The sequence below is a fragment of the Prinia subflava genome, chromosome 1 (genome assembly GCF_021018805.1).
Source record: "Prinia subflava isolate CZ2003 ecotype Zambia chromosome 1, Cam_Psub_1.2, whole genome shotgun sequence".
Lineage (NCBI taxonomy): Eukaryota > Metazoa > Chordata > Aves > Passeriformes > Cisticolidae > Prinia > Prinia subflava.
In genome coordinates this window covers 121,444,603-121,451,651 of record NC_086247.1, presented here as the reverse complement: position 1 = coordinate 121,451,651, position 7,049 = coordinate 121,444,603, and positions in this window count along the sequence as shown.

The window sequence follows — 7,049 nt, the reverse complement described above, 5'->3', positions numbered from 1 at the left end:
AGGAGATCTCTTTTTAGGATCAGCACTGAGCTGCAGAAATGCTAGCTCCAGTAATAATCTGGCCAGAATACCACACGTTTCATAAGCTATCATGTGTTTTTCCAGGGAGTGGCAATGTGTGATCTGTTGCAAAAGCAAGAGTCTGCTAAAGCATATTTTGAGAAATCAAGGGAGGAAGTTGCACTGAACCACACTGCTATGGAAATATCCACTAGGGATGGAGGACTTAAATAAAACTAGTGATACTTGCTGGTAATTTTAAGGACACTACAGCAGTTTTATGCACACCAAATAGAGGGTGCCACACCAGGAATATTTCCATGTTTTTAAGAAAAGGCCTTCAACAGAAATCTTCTACCCATCTGAATGGCACCAGCTAACATAGGGTAATTTTTAGATGCTTCTCATTAACTAGAAGAGACAGAAACAGGTTGTTAGCAAACAGTTTTGGGGCTATGGAGCAATTAATTTTGAGGCTTTCAAGACTGTTACAGAAACTGGCTGCAAACAAGAGACATTTAGGACTGAACACCCACCTTGAGCATTCAGTCTTTGTGGAAATGCACTTCAGGTGCTCTGCACAGTCAAAATTCCCAGCCCGTGGTTACTCCATGACCAGCTGGGATGCCAGCAGGGAGAATGTATCAAAGGCACAATCTCAGCGTGGTCTGTCAGCCACAGACTCCATCTCCTGACCCGAAGCATGAAGTGCATCACTGCTGCGGTAGAAGATCCTCTGTGTTGCTTCTGCATGAGAAGATCATCTTGCAGAAGGAGCAGAAGAAAAAACACAGAAACTTTTGCCTCTGGAACAAACTACACTTGGTATGGGACAAGTTCTGGCTACCTCTTAAATAAGTGAAGTGAGGCAAGTGACTTCACAGCCCTAACTAAAAAAAAAAAAAAAATGTATAATGCACATAATAAGGGACTAATAACAAAAAGATAGTAATCTGAAAGGTAAAAAAGACGCCAGCAAAATAGTTGTATGCTTTTTGAATATGGCTGTGTGAAATTCAAGTAAGACATTTAAAAAAATCGCTGAACATGCCACCACAAGGTGTCAGCATTGCAGAATGGTTGTTCCTACCAGAAACAGAAAAGGTTTTTACATCCTATATGCATTTGGTATTGGATTTATTTTTTTTGTATGATGGCATACTCTGGCCTTATTTTTGTCAACCATTGATTATGATTTCAGTCCAAATTTAGTTGCAAGGGTGAATTTCTTAAATGGCTTTTTCATTAATCTTGATCTTAAAAACTTTTAAAAATGCTTTCACAGTATGAACAGCAGTACTAATGGCAAATACTACCTTGTAGCCATCAATGTGTGTGGATGCTGACAGCCTGGTCAGAAGACAAAGTCAGATAGACTTTCCCAGGCATTTGCTGCTCTGGGAGAGCTGTGAGAAGACATTCCAAACAATTTCTAATCTTTGCACCTGCTGTTTTTCCAACGTGTTTACTTGCAAAGATGTTTATGAAGAAGTGTTGGTTTGAATAACCAATCTTGTCCAGTTGTATCAGAACAGTGTATAACAAGGGTGTGCTTTTAATAAATGTTGCTATATGCCCTCAAACAAGATTGGAGTTTTGTATCATTATTTCAGCCATCCCAAATACAATAATGATAAATGTGTTCTTTCAGGCTGCATCCAGCCTGGCTAGAAAACACTCACTAAAATTGTGCCTGTATACTGGGGTGTCAAGAGGTCATCCAAAAGTCTTTGGTGCTGCATGCTAGGTCTTTTTAAAACCCTCACACTGGCTGGAGAAGGCTCTGCTGGCCTCAGTTCTGTGGAGGAAGTGAGAACAAAGTGTGAAGCTATTTTGGGCTACTATTTAAAAAAGAAGGATATTTGGGGTAGCAAATCTTTTTAAAGGTGTCCAGCAACATAAGCCAAATCACCAGCAAAAGAATGAATTTCTTTTTTTACTGCCGTTTCCTTTTGTAAGAATAAAAGATCTGGCAGCAGTTTTTGTTTGTTTCTTTCTTTCTTTCAGATCAACTAACCAGCCTCATTTTTCTTCCACATTGAAATTCATGTCCTGTTTTGCTGGGATGCTCTGTACTTTTCGCCTCTACCATTCTGTCCTCCAAACCATTTCCTGTTGCGCACAACAGCTTTCTCCCTCTCCTGCTGTTAGGGCTGTCACCAGCCCTGCCACCGTGCCAGCACCAAGTGACAGGCTTAGCAAGGGATTGTGTCCTGAGAAGGGGAGGTGAGTGGGAGGGTGCAGTGAGCCAGGAGGGGCTGTGTGAGTTCAAAGCAGCCAGAAAATCATTCTGCTGTGCTTCCCTACCCGTTCATGGGAGCTTCGGTCCCTTCTGCTATTGACGATGGGCAGGTGACATCTTTAACCATCCAAAGACTTTGCTGTAAGATGAGTTTGGCCACTCTTTGGAGGCTATCTTGTATTGCCAGGTTTGCTACCTTTACAGACTAATATGAGGAAAACAGAGTTCAATTCTGGACTTTCTAGTCCCCTGGAAGGACCACTGGAGAGCGCCATGCTGAGATGCAGAAGGAGGCAGACGTGTTCAGCACAACCTGTTTGCTGTAACTCAGACAGAGCTCTTTGCCTTCAGCACTGATGTTGGCATGGGGGACGTAGTGCCACATCTGCCTTTCTGTAGTGCACAGGTTGTGGCACAGGGCTCCCCTCTGTCATTCTGTCCAACCATGTGATGATCCTATGATGTCTGCAGCAATAATATGGAGAACAGTTTGCATGAATTTGCATAAACTTCTAACTTTTAATTGTAGATTAGATGGCAACTGCAGAACTTTATTTCTTTTACAATAATGATAAATGAAGACTTAGGAATAGATAACAGTTCTTGCACATCTCAAAAGCCTTCCATAATAGTTTATTATAAACCATCTGGTTTCATTAATGTTTTATCAAAAACCATCTGGCTGCTATGTGGTTCAAGCTATTTAGTAGTACAACTTCATCATAAATTAGCCAAAAGGAATGGCTATCAAACTATTGTGTAGGAGCCCCAAACAACTTTCATGTAGGTCCTATATAAACAGTTATTTTAAGAGTATTAGACTACACTAAACTTCAACATTAAACTTCGTAAGTCTAAAAATTGTATCAGTAATAAAATCTGAAATTTAGCTTACTCCTTATGCTTAATTTTTATTCCTTTTTCTATATGTTTAATTCTTTGGCATTTGGAACAGGAGTGACAAAGTCAAAATGACATACTGTATTTAAATAAAAATTATGAGGATTTTGTTTTTCAATAAAACATTGTAAACAGAGGATACCTGTCAGCATGCCTCCAAAAAATTAAGCCCTTCATCTTTGTATCTCTGCACATGTACATTTTTCAGACTGTAAACACTCTGTCAGGGTTTCTGGCACTGCTCTGAAATCTAACTGTATAGCAGCACATGGCATTATTCAGAGTTTTACAGTGCCTACTACTATGGGCAGCTAGTTAACGGATTATAAATGCTTATATAATAAACATTGTTTTAATAAATTGTACTTCCACTTATAACTATTTTACTGTTACATTTTCAGATCAGTAAAAAATGTCACCCTAAAATTAGGGCAGTTCCTAGTGATTTTGCTATTTCTAGACAACCTTAAAGTTACCATGAATGGAACAACTAAATAAATCATATCTAAAGAACACATAGAAGGTTTAGGACAAAATTGGCAAAGCAACAGGAGTTAAAAGATCCCTGGGAAAGAGCCCAAGGGGAAGCTGCCTGTAGAGAGAAAATCTGGCTCTAAGTTTTCTTTGATCAGCTCTCCAGATTTTCTGTTTCATGCAATTCTTTTTGCATCCTCTGAATGTGTGTGCATAAGCATTCCCAAAACACCTCACTATCCACCTGTGGGAGCAAATGATTTGGGCAGGATTTTCTGCAGAATAGGCAGTGTGTGATTGCAGTCCCTCATGGGGCAGCCAGCTGGATGCTGTTTGTGTTGTGCTGCTGCAGAACTGGAGCGTGGCCATAGTCAAACCTTGCAAAATGTTCAGAAGGTAACATTAATATTTCACTGAGTAACACCAGATGCATGTTGTTATGTACTACATTTGTAGCAATAGCTCTATTGTGATTTAAAACCATTTTTCTCTCTCCCTTTTGTTTTTTGTGTCTCCTTTGTTTTCTTTTCTAGTTGTTTTGCAGCTCCATAGTCCCTCTTCTCATTACCTGTTGTCAGCTCAGTCTCTCTTGCACGAACAACAGCAGAAATTCCTGTTCCAGGGCAATCTGAAAGAGGTTTCTCCAGAACAACAACAAAAAAATGCAGTTTTTAAGTGCCAATGAAGATAGAAATTGAGACTTTTGTTTTGTGATCTTTAAAGCAAGCCATGGCCCATAAAAGTGGCTGATGCATTGAGGAGACCACAAACAGCACAGAAGTCAGTGGCTACAGAGGGTCCTGAGGAGAGGTAAGGCTGCATTGCTCCTACGAGTGGGTCAGGCTTCCTGCAGCTTCCCAGGGGCTCTGCAGCAGGAGCTGTCTGCATCTGCTGCTATAGAAACACACACTGCAAAGGAGGACAGTAGAACCCCATCCCATTTCCCACAGGGGTGACAGTTCAGCCCTGTTGGGCACCAAGAAGAAGGCCTCATGGTTCTTCTTAAAGCCACTTCATTTTTCAGCTTGCTATTCCTCCTCCTCATTTCAGCATGTGAAGTGTTTGCTTTCCAACATCCTACAGGCAGTGGGGTAAGAACATACCTGGGTTTCTCCATGAAAGAGGACAGGTTGAAAAAGGAACACAGTTCTTTTTGAAACAAGGAGCAAGGGCTGGTAAGCAGCTAAAAAGTGTGTGGGCTGGTAACTGCAAGGGAGTTCTTTTTATATTAGGCAACAGTATTGCCCCAAAGGACAGCAGGTACCATAAAGAGGGTGCTTTGGGTCAAAACAAATTGGTAGATATAAAAGCAGTGTGTTCCAATCTGGGCTCCTCAGCACAAGAGACACATGGAGTTCCTGGAGCTGGTCTGGCAGAGGGCTACAAGGATCATTCAGGGACTGGAGCATCTCTGCTACAAGGAAAGGCTGAGGGAGCCAGGCCTGTTCAGCCTCGAGCAGAGATGACTGAAAGGGAACCTCAGGAATGTCTGTCAGTATCTGAGGGGAGGGTGCCAAGAAGCTGCAGCCAGGCTGTTCTCAGGGGTGCTGAGCCATAGGACAGGAGGCAGTGGGCAGAAACTGCTGCACAGGAAATTCCACCTGAACATGAGGAAAACATTCTTTAATGCGTGAGGGATGCCACACTGGAACAAGTTGTCCAGAGGGAATGTGCAGTGTCCCTTGCTGGGACATTCAAGAACTGTCTGTGTGCAGTCGTGTGCCATGTGCTCTAGGATGACCTTGCTTGAGCAGGGAGGTTGGACCAGATGACCCACTGTGGTCCCTTCCAAAGTGACTGATTCTGTGAAAAGGCTGCAGCTGGCCTTCTGAACAGAGGGGGAACCACTACAGAGTAGCCATGTCCTGCAAATTTGTACTGGTGGTGGCCCAGGGCAGTCACACCTCTCCAGGTTGTTGACACTGTTTGTTCTATTGCAGTTCCACATGCAGATCAGGTCTTCACTATGCTGGAAAACAACCTCGTGTATGAAGTTAAGTGCTGGCCTCTTCTCTGACAATTAAAAATGTAATTTATTTGCTTCATCACAGGACTGAAACTGGTGTCCTTGCTGCTTGTACTGCCCTTGTTTATCTGAACGGTGCACTGATAACTGGGTGAATGGCATCTTTAACAGGGGATGCAAGTACCCTTGGGTGGTGGCTTTCTTACTGCCAAAGAGACAACTCTTTGCAACTGGGAAATGGGATGAACTCCTCCTGCAGAACCAGTTCTGTCAGCTTGAGATGGGGATTATTTGGTTCTCCCACAGTTACCATCCAGCCTCACCAATGCCAACATACCACAGTGTGAGCAATGCAGTTTCTAAAAGAGAAGGAAGAGCAGCTGTGTCCTGAGAGGAAGCACTATCAGGAAAGGAAACAATGAGCAACCAGTACTGGGGAGGCATGAACTGCCCTTACTCCTTTTTCCTAGGACCTCATTAACTGCACACTTCAATACTGAGAATCATATTTCAACATATACTCTTTCCTCTCATTCCTTTCTCCCATCATGTAAAACAGCCAATTCATGTTGGTATCAAGACCAAAGCATTCACATGAGCACCAGCTTTAGGAAGCTTTGCATCTAGATAAAATACAATGGAGCTCCTACTATGGCTTTTTTATTTTTCCTGTGATGTGGCACATCCTCTTTTTCAGCAAAAGGTGAGAATATAATATCCTAGAGTTCTCTACATTGCATCAACTTTACTGAAGCTTTACTCTGTCTCCAAAATGAAAGGCTACATGTTAAGGAAGGGCTAGGCTCATCATCCTTTAGTAACTAGAGAATTCAGAAAAAGTCAAGCTTGCCCTAACTGACCTATTTGCAGTACTCTCTTAGGCAAAGTCTTTATTAAAAGATTTACCCCATCAAAGAATTTGGTAATTTGGTGTGCTATTTTTGAGCCTTATAAGAAAAATTGGATTTTCCATCCAAAAAACCTATATAGCTCTAGTTGCCTTTACAGGGTTTACTTCGCTGACTGAAGTGCAAGTAGCAAACAATGAATACAAGTAGGATGATCTCTTGACTTCACTCCATCTTCAGTCTGTCAATTGCCAAAATTAAAACAAACCTTGCAGTAAACAAAACTGTAAATCTCTTTCAGCTATTAGACAGGTTCTCATCTATTGATAAATCTACATAATCTTCCTTGCCTTAGGCAGCAATCTAGGCATTGCAGACATAGCCTCATAAAACCTAAGGAGGGGAGGATTTTTCAAGGCATGTACTGCAATAATTCAAGGTTGCCTTACTGCAACCTTTATTTCTTTTTTATTTAACACAAGCTGAAAGTAAGGAATTTGAAATTTTGGAAACCAATTGTTATCAAGAAGTTTTAATAAAGACAAACAATGTTAATTAAGCAGAAAAAAAATAAACCTTTTGAACTGTAACAGCTGATTTTACTAGACTAGCACGTGAA